The sequence below is a fragment of the Podarcis vaucheri genome (genome assembly GCF_965113315.1).
Source record: "Podarcis vaucheri genome assembly, chromosome: 17".
Taxonomy (NCBI): domain Eukaryota; kingdom Metazoa; phylum Chordata; class Lepidosauria; order Squamata; family Lacertidae; genus Podarcis; species Podarcis vaucheri.
The window spans coordinates 39,480,892-39,496,769 of record NC_138755.1 but is presented as its reverse complement, the minus strand read 5'-3'; the positions used below and the strand labels follow the sequence as shown (position 1 = coordinate 39,496,769).

General features: G+C 45.9%; 1 protein-coding gene and 1 long non-coding RNA gene across 2 annotated transcripts in view; one reads left to right on the top strand and one right to left on the bottom strand.

Moving 5' to 3' along the window:
* GNB3 (G protein subunit beta 3) overlaps positions 1-12,112 on the bottom strand; it is a 30,294-nt gene extending 18,182 nt beyond the window's left edge. The window contains exon 1 of the mRNA XM_082206138.1: positions 11,940-12,112. The gene's annotated coding sequence lies outside the window, so the exon portion shown is untranslated. The remainder of the gene's footprint in view (positions 1-11,939) is intronic.
* LOC309522709 overlaps positions 4,226-15,878 on the top strand; it is a 289,900-nt gene continuing 278,247 nt past the window's right edge. Inside the window, exon 1 of the long non-coding RNA XR_014215159.1 lies at positions 4,226-4,266. This is a non-coding gene — a long non-coding RNA (uncharacterized lncRNA). The remainder of the gene's footprint in view (positions 4,267-15,878) is intronic.

Genomic DNA, 15,878 nt, shown 5'->3' with positions numbered 1-15,878 from the left:
TGCATTAAAGCAGAAAATGCAAAAATAAAAGACAAAAATAAAAATACAAGAAAAATACAGAATAAGTACACAGATAAAAAAATAAAAATAAAAATACAACCTTTCCATATCTTACATTCATATCCTTGTTTCCCTGACCTCCTCATACCTCCCTTTTTTGTATTCCGATTCAGTTAATTAATTCAGCAATTTCTTTCCCTCCTTATTATCCTGATCTTTGATCTTAATATATTATAACATTAAATTTTTACCTATTTAAGAAATATTACAGTTCTTTAGCCAAAGGCCTGGCCACCGCTCATTCTGAGGCTGGGTGGTGGCGAGATTTCATTTTTAAGAAAGACTTTGTGAAAAGGGTTAATACTCCCATGGGCTTGGTCCGGAGCCCCCCACCTTACCCCCAAGCACCTTTCAATTTTAAAAACCCCATAGGAGATCCTAGTCACAGATTGCATGTTGATTGGCCCAAAATGATCAAGGCAGAATAAACCTGCGTGTTGCATGGCAGAACCTTGATTGGATCTCTTGCCATTAAGATAATAACTGTAAAAAAACAACATTAAAAAGCATCTGCAGGGTGTCCATACTAGATCAGGGCAGGGGAGGGATGTTTTAACTTGTCCTGCCCGTGTTGTTTACTTGATTGAAGTCCTCTCCCAAATATGCTAATAACCCCACTGTGGGGTGAAGGCAAGACAGAGGTATCCATATTGTGCCTGACTTTTTTCTTCAGCAACTACAGGATGGAGGAATTAAATGGTGCCAAAGGGAAGAATTAAACACCCTCAGGTACTGCTGTCCACATCCAATGTGGCCTCCCATTGGGTGATTCTATTGTTTTTATCGTTTTTCTATTGCTAACAAAGGTCCGTATAGTAAAAGCTCTGGTTTCCCCAGTAGTGGTGTATGGAAGTGAGAGCTGGACCATAAAGAAGGCTGATCGCCGAAGAATGGATGCTTTTGAATTCTGGTGCTGGAGGAGACTCTTGAGAGTCCCATGGACTGCAAGAAGATCAAACCTATTCATTCTTAGGGAAATCAGCCCTGAGTGCTCACTGGAAGGACAGATCCTGAAGCTGAGGCTCCAAGACTTTGGCCACCTCATGGGAAGCGAAGACTCCCTGGAAAAGACCCTGATGTTGGGAAAGATGGAGGGCACAAGGAGAAGGGGACGGCAGAGGACAAGATGGTTGGATAGCAGGAGGCAGTGGAAGACAGGAGTGCCTGGCGTGCTCTGGTCCATGGGGTCACAAAGAGTCGGACACGACTAAACGACTAAACAACAACAACAGCAACAACAAATTGTTTTTAATAGGTTGTAACTTGGCAATCAGAGCAATGCTATAGCCACACACCACACTTAAACCACATGGCTTTCCTCCAAAGAATTCGGGAGACTGTAGTTTACCGCTCACAGAGCTACATTTCCCAGCACCCTTAAACTGCCACTCCCAGGATTCTTTGGGGGAAATGTGCTTTAAATGTATGGCGTGTAGGCTTTGCTCTTGGTCTTCAGACAGCACCAGAAATTTCTCAGGCTTCACGTTCTGCAGGTAACCTCACTAGCCACCTTTCCACTCTCTTCCCTCAAGTTTTTTTCATGTCAGGCAGATGGACTTTTCCTGCTTCTTGCATCAAAGGGATACAACGGAGTCGCAAGGGAGTTGTTTACACTTCCTTGATTGCCACGAACTCCACTTCGCCCCTAAACTTTGCATATTATTCTGGAGTTATCAGTCTGGAATAAACTATCTCTTGGTTTTGTGCTTGAAATTGAAGAGCACAGACCAGAAATTTCTATACTTAAAATATGCTTTGGGTAAATATGATTGATTTCCTTGTCCGTACTGCAGGTATAAAAGGCTTGTTGAAGCATATTAACTACGGTAATCTGCATTGAAGGGACATTGAAAATAAAACTTTTCAGGAGTGACAAGGGAATATGCGCCAGAGAAGTAACTGTTGAACAAGAGCCAAACTCCCTCTTAACTTCTTCTAGACCTCTTTTGTTTGGACTCTGGGCGTCTCTCAGTTCTGTTCACCTTCCATGCTTCTCCTTCATGTGCTTTCTTTCTCGATCTTCAAACAAAACCAGCCTTTCTGGGTTGGAAGAAGATCTGAAGTGTTTCACATATGAGATGTCATAAAAAGACAAGCTCCCCCAGTTTAAAAACTAGGCAGTTTTCTCTCCTGTTTTTCTTGTTGCAGAGAGCCTTGACAATGCAAATTGAAATGATGGCTGCTATTTTTCATGAGGTACCACAGGATTTTTTTTTTAAAAAATAATTTCTGGCCCACAGCTGCTACAACCACACTGGATCCTTATTGTGGTTTCTATAAGGGTCAAAATCTCACATGGTCCTCAAGTTACTAGTCAAGCTGAGCAAATCAAGGCCATTGAACAAACAAACTGAACACAGCCAGAATCTCCAGTCCCAAACTAGCATTGTCTGAAGCACTGGGCAGGTCCTTCGCACCTTCCCTGTGGTTCACCGTTTCCCACAGTTCAGTGGGTATGGTGTAATCTGCTCACTTCCTGTCCCAAGAAGAGAGTTGAACTTTGTGATGCCAGGATACTTGAATAGCTGTCTGTCTTCAAAGGTGCCTCCCTTTTGCAAAGGGCTGCCATCTGATGTAAGGAAAGTGGCTACCAAGGACAGGGCCTTTTAAGTGGTGGCACCTCAGTTAAGGAATGCTTTCCTCAGAGAGGTCTTGGTGCCTACTTCATCGTACTTTCAAGAATCAAGGAAAGGCCTTTTAGAGTTAACTTTAGTCTTGCTTATTGTTTTTATCTGGCTTTTAAGATCTTTCTTCCTGTACGAACTGTACTTTTAATTTTTCAAAATTGTTTTATGTAAAACACCCTGGGAATTTCAACTGAAGACTGGTATAGAAATTTTGATGGGCGATCATCTTCTAGGGCAAATTTCCCCCCCTCTCTCTTCATGCAATACTCCATTCTCTTATTTATGGCTTTTCTGTGAGTTTTTCCATTTATAATATTTCACTTGCCTTAACCTTCCTGTAACTGTAGCAGTGGTGGAAAGACCAGTAGATCTATGTGTGCATCTCTGTTGTTTCCACGTTTGATGTTTCGGGAGTTTAAAATTGGTCCTGGCTTGGGGCATCTGTTCAATGCATCGGCAGAATCTTCCTTGAATCTCTTCTGCAGTAATATTAACCATGTGCTTTAGTCTGAATCTTGTCTGAGTTGTTGTCATGGTCCAGTTTACGGGCGGCCAAAGTCCCAGCTGAGGACATCGGGACCAGGGGCAAGATGGCGGGGTGGGAGCAGGAATGAGAGTCCGGAAGCCAAGAGTCCGAGGGTCAGAGAGCCGGGAGTCAAGAAGCCAAGGGTCCGAGGATCAGGAAGCAAGGAGTCAAGAAGCCAAGCGCAACAAGGCAGGAAGCGTGTTGCTGTGGCAAAGAGCCAAAGGGAAATGCTGACCTTATATCCCTTCTCGGCTCTTGCCACCAGGTGCTGTGAGTTACCAATTGGCCTCACCTGTGTGGCCGCGCCTTGCCTCTCCAAAACAAACTTAGGAAAGCCCCAGTCCTGTGAAGCCCTACTGGTCACAGGGCCTGGTTCCCGCACCAAGAGACTCAATAATATTTGTAGTGTTTATAGTGTTCTTTTAACGACACAGCCCTTGGTCTTATTATTCTTGGAGGCGAATGTGTGGTTCATTACAGTGGGCAATAGGCATACAAGCAAAGGAAGACGTGCAGCTGTCATGTTATCCTCTGCAAAACAGTTGTTTGAATATGACAGCCTTTTCCAACTTGAGCCCTCCACACAACAACTCTCATCAGCTCCATCCAGCACAGCTGTGCTAGATGGGAACTGATGGGAGTTGTAGTCTTAACCAGAACGCAAGGGTACGCAATACCAGCACCTTCCCCTCTTCCTCACATGTTAAAAGTGTGGCACTTACTGTGACAACTTCATAGCGAGTACTGACACCTTTTTTTCTATAAAAAAGAACTGATCTTAACAATCAGGTGGTTGGCAAAAGCTGGAATTGGCCTCGGACTTTTCTGTTCCCTCTCTTTTTCTTTATCTTGTCTAAGGCCAGAACTGAATCCTGGCCCAGTTTGGCACAAGCTCTCTGCTCTGCTCCAAGGAGAAGCACCCACCTGCCCAGTGGCGTAGCGTGGGGGGGTGCAGGGGGGCCGGCCGCACCGGCCGCAACATCTGGGGGTTAGGGTTAGGGGGCGCAAATTGCTTGCCTTGCCCCGGGTGCTGACAACCCACGCTACGCCACTGCACCTGCCTCTACATCCCTAAAGCCTGCCTTTTCTTGAATCTGTTTGGCAATTCACAGTGCCAGACCCTCCAAGTGTTCCTATTTTCCAGGGATGTCCCTCTTTCTGATTTGATCCCAGAATGTCCTGCTTTTCCTTAGGACGTCCCTATTTTCATTGGTGGAATGTTGGAGGGTAGGGAGTTATCCGACCCCTGAGGCGTCTGAAGGCAATCCCTGTATAGGGAAGCTTTGTTTCTTAAAAAAATATGTTTAATTATATTTTTATATATGTTGGAAGCTGCCCAGAGTGGCTGGGGCAACCCAGTAAGATGTATGGTGTAAAAAGAGTAACTTTATCATTATGGAATGGGACGTCCCTATTTTCATCAGAGAAACATTGGAAGGTATGTTGCAGGGCCAGAGTATAGCAAAAGCATCAGACACGCATGTCCTGTCTCCCTGCACCCCTGGAGTTAATGGAAGGTTAAAGCAGTACAACATTATACTGGAGGATGAGGAGGAAGAGGAGGAAGAAGAGGAAGAAAAGGGAGGGCTTTGAGGTTTCTGCAGTGTAACACAGTGACTAAAAGTGGAATTTATGAGCTGGAAAGCACTCGGTCCACATTTCACTGTGGACCCTCCCTCTTCTCAGCCTCAACCCTCCAAGTATGACAACAGGATACTTTCCCATTTCTATTTATTTTGCTAGTTATAGGAATGATGTTAGGGTTAAATTAAAAACAGCAGAGACAGGTGGCACCTGAAAGATTAAGGCTCACAGCTGCAAGCACACACTTACATGGGAGTGTGCCCCATGGTGTTTAATGGGGAATTACTTCAAAGTAAACATGCATAGAGCTGGTCTGCACCAGATTTATGGTGGCAGAAGCTTTTATGGGCTAGTGCCTCCTTCATCAGATTAATCATCTTTGGCAGACCATCTCTGCCTCCCTCCCTGCAACGGTCCAGCCAGGTGTGGCGAGGGAAGGCCTCTGAGCGAGATCAAAAGGCCATGGAACACAAGAGCTTTGGAAGATCTGTGACATTTCTCTTCCAAGCCCATGTGTGATAAAACATCAAATGAGTTATTGAAAATATGGCAGTGGGACTTGAGCCATTGCTCCTTCTTTCACAAGGCCGTCCCGCCATTCCTCTCTAGAACTCAGACAGAAGGGCCATTTAGGCAAGAGGGGAAGGTTTCACCACAAAGAAGAGAACACACAGATTTGCGTAACATTTGCATTGGCTAATTTGTATGTATAGGCGCACGTTTAAAAATAATGGCTGGAATTTAAACAGAAACACAATACATCCCTGCATGGTGGGGAAGATTGCGGCCAGGGGACCTGCAGATTGCATGCACGGTCATCCGCCCAGGTGTTAACCCTCAATGGGCCACTGCGACTCCCCTTATGCCTTACAGCAGACTGGGGTCAGAGAGCCCTTCATAGAGAGGCTGTCTCTAAACAGACTCTGTAAATACGCTGTAATGTGGGGAGAGTGGCTACCCTCTGGGGGAATGTACCCTGTGTCCTCACAACAATTTGGTGAGGTTAGTATGAGAGGTTAAGTCCTTGCCCACAGCTATCCAGGGGTGTGGGCTTTGAACCCCCTTCTTTCCAAACTAAGGCTTTCTCTACGACCCCAGATTGCCTCAATTCCAACCTCTCTGGCCACCCTCCTGGCACAGGGCTTTGCCCACCAGCCCTGCCTGGCTGCAAATGGTGCCAGTGTCCATTCCTCTGCCTTTAATGGGTGGCAACTTGCCAACTCTGTCTACAGCCCTTTTCCTGTCCTGTGAGGGCCCCAAATCCCTGCTACTTCTCCCAGCTCTGCTAACCTCAGCCCCACATTCAAGGCACAGCTCTGTTGCCTCCTGGTTTGCTCCTCCATCTCCTCATCTTCTCCTTGTCCTATTTCCAAATCGTACCTCCCTTCCCAACTTCTCTTTTTGTCATTCACCACCCGCTCCGTCCCCTAACTTCTCGTTCTCCTTTAGCTATTTTTAAGCCCCCGTGTTCATTTCGGGGAAGGAGGCGTGATGGGGGTTGGTGTGGCGAAGTTTGCACCGCTGCAAAGGTGAGGGGTGACTAAGCTGGCAGAAGAATCCTACGCTAGGGCAGAGGCTCACTTATTAGGAGGGATAGGAAGGGCTAAATATAGCAGGAGGGAGAGATGGAGCAGCTTAGGCTCAGGTCTCCAGCGGAACCTTCCAATCTCGCAAAGGGAACAGTCTAAATGAAGGCTGGGAATTGTTCCCAACCTCAGAAGGACAAGAAGCCACACACAAGGATAAGAATAACTCGTAGCTCCCCCTGAAGCCTCAGCCCTGCTGTACCCTACAGTAAATGGCAGAAAGCAAATGTTGGCCCGGAAATGCAGCAAATTCTGCAAAGTATTTCAGTGGACATACAGTAAGAACCCTGTCCATCGAACCAGGCCTGAAGCAGATCCGGCATCAATTGTATGAAGCTTCTTTTGAGGCTGGAGAAAGCCAGGGACATGCAGACAGTCCTGCTTTCATATACACAAGGCAGAACCCGTGATGCTAATGCAATACAATCAGCACTGTTTTTCTAGAAAAAGAGGTGCTGCAACTCACCATCAACGCCTCCCTTGTTCTCTTATAATGGCAATGGCGCCCACCTGAGAGGTGACGGAATTGAGTTCCCGCTGGGAAAAAAGCCCTGAATACAATCCATCTAAAAATGACAAAATGGTAAACTCGCAGAAAGAAAGGAAAAAAACAACACTTTGGGCTTTTTCCTACAATCAAGCAGTATATAAACTTTATGAAATAAAATAATAAATAAAATGGAGGTGGACGGTTGGAGAGTGTAGGCCATAGTACACCTAAAATATATTAGTTTTGCAATAGTGATTCAGTAAGATGTCCTTCCAAGTGGTAACATATTTTACCTCTACCTCGCCTTTAAAAATAGATGATCGAGCCTGAAATGCAAAAAACATATTGGCTCTGTGATTTTTTGTTGGGTTATGACTGTGTTCAGTGGATTCCCCCCCCCCATACCCTGGCTGGGACCAGCATGGCTTCCTGCACTCCTTTGTTTACAGCTCTGAATGTGATCATGTATGGTAATGGATACAGAATCATAGAATTATACAGTTGGAAGGAATCCCAAGGGCCATCTAGTTCAACCACCTGCTATCTAGGAATCTCAACTAAAGCATCCAGATGGCCACCCAAACTCTTCTAGAAGGAAAGGTCACCACCTTCCAAGGGAGTCTGTTCCACAATTGAACAGCTCTAACCACCAGAAAGCTCTTCCTGATGTTTAGTTGTAATCACACTTTCTTGTAGCTTGAAGCCATTGGTTTGAATCCTACCCTCTAGAGCAGGAAAACAGAAAGTTGCTCTACCTTCCATTGGATATTTAGATATTTGAAGTTGGCTATCATATCTCCTCTCAGTCTCCTCTTATCCAGGCTAAACATACCCGACTCCCTCATAAGGCTTGGTTTCCAGATCCTTCATCATCTTGGTCGCCCTCCACTGCACACGTTCCATCCAGTTTGACAATATCCTCCTTAAATTGTGGCACCCAGAACTGGACATGGTACTCCAGGTGTGGTCTAACCAAGGCAAAATAAAGCAGAACTATAACCTCCCTTCATGTGGGCGCTGTACTTCTGTTGATATAGCCTAGAATAGCATTAGCCTTTTTCTCTTGCTGTATCACACTCTTGACTCATGGTAAGCTTTTGGTCCACCAAAACTCCTAGATCCTTTCCACATGTACTGCTAGTAAGCCAGGTGTCCCCCATCTTATATCTGTGCATCTGGTTCTTCCTGCCTAAGTGCAGAATCTGACATTTCTCCTTACTGAAATTCATTTTGTTAGTTTTGGCCCAGTTCTTCAGTATGTTAAGGTCATCTTGGACCCTGATTCTGTCTTCTGCAGCATTAGCTACCCTCCCAGTTTGGTGTCACCTGTAAATTTGATAAGCATCCCCTCAATACCTTCATCCAAGTAGCTGAACGACAATGGGCCCAGGACAGAACCCTGAGTCACCCCACTTGTCACTTTTCCCCCCAAGATAATGAGGGACTATTAGTGAGCACTCATTGGGTTTGGTTAGTTAACCAGCTACAAACCCACCTAGTAGTTACCTCGTCCAGCTGAAATGAGCTTACGTTTTGCCCTGTTGATTTTGTTGGGACATAAGCATTAACTTTTAAATGATGTGACTCTGTAGGCTTGTTGTGTTTCTCACATGTTATACATAAATCCTGAACAGTTCTCAATAGATAGATAGATGCTTGATTTACTTTACCTGTTACAGTGTAGGGTAGAATGGAAGCTTTAATTAGGTGATCAAGTAAAGCTTTCCTTGTTTAATTAAGGAGTTTGAGGGTTAAGAGCACACTTGTTTATTTTCTGATGCTATCTGGGTCATGTTTATCTGATTTTAAGTGAACTTTAGAGATTTTATCACATTTGTATCCTGCTCTTTGTCCAAGCAGTTTAGAGGGGCATGAATATGTTAATCCTATTTTATTCCCACAACATCCCTGTTTGGATGGGTTAGGCTGAATATTAATGACTTGTCCAAAGTCATCTGAGGACTTCATGGCTGAGTAGGGATTTGAGTCCAGGTCTCCACAAATTCCAGCTCCAAAACACTAGACATCATCCATAATTCTGTACAACACATTATGACATTTAGAACAAATAAAACCCGTCTTTGGCAATTTGTTCCGCCACTAAAAAAACAAAAACAAAAAAATGGAGGAGATGCTTCTTCTGTTGCTATTTCTTCAGCTATAATGAAGAGTTATGACAGCTGTGAAAATAACTACAAGCTCTTCTATTCTATAATAATATCTTAGTTGAACCTACCTAGATGCCTCAGCCTTACACACATTTAAAAAAACCTGTTATTACTATCTGAATTCTTCCTTTTTGTTCTTAAAAAGTGCCCCATGTCCTGTATACGGTGCTTTGCTAATGCCACCAGTGATTGCATTTATCTTCTTTGCAATATCTTACTACTACGTTATCACATCTGGTTGGAGCTGTTATATTCTTTCGGTCCTTCTCAGCAGTGCTAGAGCACCTAGACAACTTCGCCTATGTTATACAAAATATGGCTTTCCCCGAAGGACTGTACCATAAAACGAGGCCTCTAGATCCGTCTTCACTGACTGGGTGCCTTCTAGATGTTTTGGACTATCACTCCCATCAGCCACAGCCAAGACAGCCAGTGGTCAAGGATGATTCAAGCTATAGTACAGCAAGTTCTAGAGAGCACTACGTTGGCTACTGCTGCTCTAGGATAAAGCACCACACATTAAGGCCAATAGCCTGGATAGCTCAGCTATTGGTTACAGCATGGCGCTGGTAACGCCAAGGTTGCAGGTTCGATCTCCACTTGGGGCAGCTGCATATTCATCCCTGCACTGCAAGGGGGTCAGAGTGGATGATCTTCAGGGTCCCTTTCACCTCTGCAACTTCTATATGAAGAAAGCTCACACTGGTAGTTACCTTAGGACCAAACACCGCTCGCTAAGGGCATGAACCAATGAAAGCTGGCCATACGTTCACCTGATACGTGGAAAACAAACCTGGTGTGAAACAAGTATGTGAACAATACCTCTGCTCCAAACCAGCAGCATTTTTCCAAATATAAGAAAATGAAATATTTCCTACATTAAAAAACCCCAGAGTATTTGGTGACTCTTTTTATGCTTTCCATACACTTCATTGATATTATCAGGACAAGCAGTTTAGGGTAGGATCACTCAGGTTTTCCCCTCAATACTATGTGTATAAAAAAATTCCTTCCAGTAGCACCTTAAAGACCAACTAAGTTACCGTATTTTTCGCTCTATAAGACGCACCGGACCACAAGACGCACCTAGTTTTTGGAGGAGGAAAACAAGAAAAAAAAAATTCTGAATCTCAGAAGCCAGAACAGCAAGAGGGATCACTGTGCAGTGAAAGCAGCAATCCCTCTTGCTGTTCTGGCTTCTGGGATAGCTGCGCAGCCTGCATTCGCTCCATAAGACGCACACACATTTCCCCCTTACTTTTTAGGAGGGAAAAAGTGAGTCTTATAGAGCAAAAAATACGGTAGTTCTTGGTATGAGCTTTCGTGTGCATGCACACTTCTTCAGATACACACGAAAGCTCATACCAAGAACTAACTTAGTTGGTCTTTAAGGTGCTACTGGAAGGAATTTTTTTATTTTGACTATGGCAGACCAACACGGCTACCCATCTGTAACTGGTACTATGCGTATGTGTGTGTTTGTGGCTCAGTTAACAAAAGGAAGCTCCCGGCTGTGCTTATGTCCAATGCCATCCAAGGCATTTTGCCACCTGAGGCGAAGACCAAGAGGGTGGACTGAAACCAACTGAGACGGCAGCTGAGTCTTCACTTTGGCACTGGAGACATCTCAGTATCTGTTGCCACACCTGAGGGCAGCCAGCTACCCTAGAGCCGTGCAGCACACACCGCTTCAACCCCTCACTGAACCTGCTCCCTCAGGTTGCCCAACGATAGGGCCGGACCTGTAAGTTTTCGCAGACTGGCAGCTGACCGTTACACAAGCGGTAGGCCGAAATAGCAACAACTCTGAGGGATGTACTCAGTGTGCCTTGGCCCACCAATGCAGGGCAGCTCCTGACGTTGCTGTGTGGCTGCCACTTGCCTGTACAACAGAGTGGTGTGAACTTTTGTTTTTGAGACTTAAATCAGCTAATGTCACAAATTGAAAGGAAACGGACCAGTGGGGAGGAGCAGGCAGTGCAGATTCCGCTGCCTTGAATTTCTATGGCACCCCAAGTTTTCCTCTTGAGGCAGGGAAGGCGGGTGAAGGCTATGGCAAAGAGCTGTAAATAGAAAAGGGAAAGGCACGGAAGGACGTGGGATTAATAGATGTCTTGGGACTCCATGTAATCCCTATGCAGGCAAGACTTGCTCGTCCTGTTGACCCTGAGCTCCTTCAGCACCGGATAGAGTTGATCCACCACCATTCTTACCCTCCTCCTCCTCCTGCCAGCAGAGATCAAAGGGCAGGATAAAATTACCCTGATCTCTCCTCCTCTATTCCTTCAGCTCCCACCAAATGTTGTGGATTCTTTCTCCAAAGAGAACTCTAAAAGTACGGTGCAAGGGTGAGAATCTGAAGCATGTGGCTGCCAGCTCATTACATTAGGGGGACCTTTTTCTGGGGGAAGCGGGACTCCTGGTCCTCTCTCCTTTTCAGTGAGCAGAACAGAACTTGTGCCAACCTGCCAACTCTGAGGTCCCACTTCAGGCAGGATGTGTAAATCCTTCAGGACAGCAAAAAGTACAGGGGAAAGCTCGTTCACCATCACTCACGAAGCCTGGTCGCTTTTTAGTTTGTAATGAGTTCGTCAGTTGGAAAGTTGATCAGTGATAGAGATAGATAACACTCCTGTTGCCTTCACAAGGGACAATATGCACACCTCCGCTCCACAAACTACAGAGATAATGGGTTGGGGAATGTAGTTTTGTGAAAGTAGCCCCAGAAACAAAATCACTTTTACGCAATCGCCTGTCCCACAACCTTCTTAAACCAGGTCTCTTTCAACACCCTAGAAAACCCAGAATTTGCATTCCACCAAGTCAAAAAGAGTGAGGGATTTGGGTGCTATAAAACAAGGAGAGGGGAGAAGAATCAAGAAGGGAGTCTACTCTTACCGTTCTCTATGGGCTGACCCCTCCTGCTCGGGACCCCCTGGCTCCCTGGGTGGGGGGTCTGGCTCCTTCAGGCCACGAGGTACCTGCTCCCACTGCTAGTTCACTTCAGCTGTTTGTGTTCCAGCACCAGCGGCAGTCCACACGCTTGGTATCTCTCGCTGGCTCTCAACGTCTCATCCTCTCCCAGGACAGATCTCCCTGTGGGGAGCTGGGATACTGTGGAGGGAAGGGTGGGGGTTTGGGGGAGGGCCAATTCCAGGAGCAGCATCAGGCAAATTAAATCAGACACCAGAGAGTTGGGGAAATCGGATTGGGACTTAATGCAAAGCAAGCGGGTTGGGAGGGGAAAGAGAGGGAGAGTTATGTGCTTTCTCGAAAGAGGAGGGGGGGGAGCACATCCAGAGAATGTTGGTGTGATTCATTTGTGTTTTGCATTAAGATAACAGAAACGATCCCAGGGAGAAAATATACATGCATATATATTTTTTTTTCATTTTATGGGGAATGGGTCTGGAGGGATATTCAGAGGCAGGCAGGCTGTATTCTGGTGAAACCCACTGCCCTCTTGTTTTTTGGTGAACCCCAGCTTAGGTTGGGAAAGGGCAGCAATGGGGACACACACCTTAGGGCAATAATTGAGGCAACTGTATTCTGGGAAAAAAGGTGTTCGGCGGGCTGGCAAATGCATTTGGTCGGAGGCCTTTTGGCAGCTGTGTTCTGGGATGCTGCTGGAGAAGGATTATCTTGGCCTCAATCTCTTTTAATCTCTCCTGCAGCTTTGGCCCAAGCCTGAGATAAATACCTTTTAACGGATCGCATTCTGACGTCAGGAAGCCATCAATCTAATCAGCCGGGCCACTTCTGGGCCAGAGGTAGCCCACCATGCTGAGAGGGCCAGGGACCTCACATGGATCCGAGGCCGGCTAGCCCCCCGAGGGGCTAGTAATGCGCCCTCTTCCTCCCGCAAAATGAGCATCATCTGTGACAACTGGATTTGAAATGAGCTCTGGATGTACAGGAGAAAAGGGCAATTGGATAGGGAAGCAGATGTTGCAGAGAGAATGGAAAGGGGGGAACGCATTTAGTTCTCCCCGGTTCCCTTTAGAGCAGGATAATAGTAATAACACTTAGCATTTATATTGTTCATTTCAAGCATTCTTGGTGCTTCAGTAATCCTTTGGGCAGCCCCGTGTGGAAGCACAGCATTATCCCCATAATGCAGATGAGTAGCTAAGGCTGAGATTGCTATTTGCCTGTGGATACCTAATGAGTTTTGCGAGTGAGGCGAAACTTTCGAGTTGAGGCATCTTAGCTTCTACTCAGCAGCAGCAACAGGTGGGAGCAAACCACCTATCAGTTTTTATCAGAATCGCATTGAAGCAAATGTGTAACACACACAAAAGCACTTGCTTGGCCATCCCATATCTTCCCAAGCTCGTTGGGACTGGATTAGCTCCCATCAAGTGGCCAGGCAGTCAGGAGCCACAGACAACGTATGAAACAGATCACCATCCAGGGCTGTTTTTATAGCACCATGCTTAGCCCTCAATCCTGGAATGGCAAGGGTTAAGCCTCCCCCCCCCCCGCCCCAGTGCTATAGTCTGGATCCAATCCAGTAGGGTTTTGCTGCTTTCAGACAAAGGTTGCTTCCAGGTTTATTGACCATCCTTCCTGATTTGATTGCACAAAGTTTGCAGGATGGTATTATGACGTTTGATGCTTTTGCGCTCCGATCTGTTTTCAGTGAGGTTGCACGACGAAAACATTTGCTATCTCACACTTTACAGCAGAATTTCCTGGCATTTGCCTTATCGCAAAGTCTGTTTTTTTGTGAGGGAATAGGTTTGTTGCACAAGAGCACCAAATCCACTTCAACTGCGTAGCCTGAATTTGCTGGTGGCATTTGATGGCAAAACAGCGTCTTGAAGCACCTAAAGATTTCAGGAGATCAAAAAATGGCTGCCTCATAGAATTGTGGAACTGTCAAGTTGGAAGGGACCGCAAGGGGTCGTGTAATCCAGCCCCCTGCAATGCAGAAATCTTTTGCCCAATTTGGGGCTCGAATCCACAACCCTGAGATAAGAGCCTCATGCTCTGCTGACTGAGCGATCCTAGTTTAGGTAACTCATGTTCTGCTTAGTTTTGACTTTTATCTCCCATCATTTCTGCTTCCATGCTGTTGCCCCAGAGCCTAAGGGTGATTCCATATTGGATAATCCCACTTGGTTCACTCACTTTTTATAGGGCCTTGTGTATGATGTTGTCACCAAATCATCGTTCTCTTGTCTTCTCACCACGCTTGTTTTTCCGATTGCAGAAAATCTGACTTTTTAAAGGGGGGGGGGGTTGTTGAATCTCCACTGATACTGCGGTCTTGTTCTTCCATTTTTTAAAGAGATGCTGTTTTGAAAAGTGTGGTGACATAATGGGCAACTGAGCCAATTCCTACCTACTTTTCAGCACATGCTCACTATTTCCATACCCGGAGGTGCCATTTTATCAACATGTTAATTTTTTAAAATATATATATATTAAGACTTTTAATTTGAATTGTGGAGTTGGAAGGGGACCCCCCCCACGCATCTGGTTCAACCCCCTGCAATGCAGGAATCTTTTGGCCAGGGTGGGGCTCGAACCCACGAACCCGAGATTAAGAGTCTCAGCAAGGGGCACCCTTGAAGCTGCAAAGGTGTTCCATGTTTAAAGCACATACACAAACCATGTTGCCTTTTCTGGTCCTTACAGTCAACATCCTTTTCAGTGTGTTCCTCCCCCCTCCCCTTTATAATTTGACCTAAAACATTCAAAAAAGTTATTGAAGTAATTGCTCAGTAGTATTTGCACTGTCGGGATGCCTCTGGTTAAATTTTTGGGAATCCTGCAACGTGTTTAAGTTTTTACTCTGCTAACTATACATTAAGGGACACGGGTGGCGCTGTGGGTTAAACCACAGAGCCTAGGACTTGCCGATCAGAAGGTCGGCGGTTTGAATCCCCGCGACGGTGTGAGCTCCCGTTGCTCGGTCCCTGCTCCTGCGAACCTAGCAGTTTGAAAGCACATTAAAGTGCAAGTAGATAAATAGGTACCGCTCTGGCGGAAACGTAAATGGCGTTTCCGTGTGCTGCTCTGGTTCACCAGAAGCGGCTTAGTCATGCTGGCCACATGACCCGGAAGCTGTACGCCGGCTCCCTCGGCCAATAAAGCGAGATGAGTGCCACAACCCCAGAGTCGGTCATGACTGGACCTAATGGTCAGGGGTCCCTTGACCTTTACCTTTTATTTGCACTTTCACACAATTTTTTTTTTAAAAGTGCACTCAGGTGAATTGTCCTTTTCTTCCTCATTTGGCTATGTCATATCCTGTTGTGTGGATGCATAAGGCAAAGTGGGAAGCCAGCTGTGATTCTGCGAGTCCCTTGCGGTGCAAAAGCAATGCTTGGGCCACCAATTCGTCTGCCCAAAGGCCCAGGCCCCTCCCAGGAATGGGGTCATTGCCATCTTTGATACTCTCCCCTCTCAGCTTCTGTTTGACTACAATATAATCCCATCTCTGGATGCTAATCCCCTGCGCAGGAACAACACTGGATTGTGTTTATCCCAGACTGGAAACCTGTAAACAATCCAGAAGTTCTCGTCCTCCCTGCTGTTTAGCTGTGTGATACAGTACAGATACAGGAGACCATGTATGTCTAAATAACTGCGAGTCTGAATACTAAAAGCCATAGCTAGTTATCAGTAACTCTTTTCCTAATCTCGCCCACTGAGGGAAGGGCGATTCATCTGTTTTCCCTTTCTCCAGGCCTCTGTCTCCCAGCATCATTTGTTAATTAAATCTTTGCTTCCAGTGGCAACTCAAATGCCCCACGGGCTCTCCCTCTCTGTTTTCGTCTCCGTCCCCACAGTTTTGACAAGCTCCCAGGAGCGATAATCACACTCATC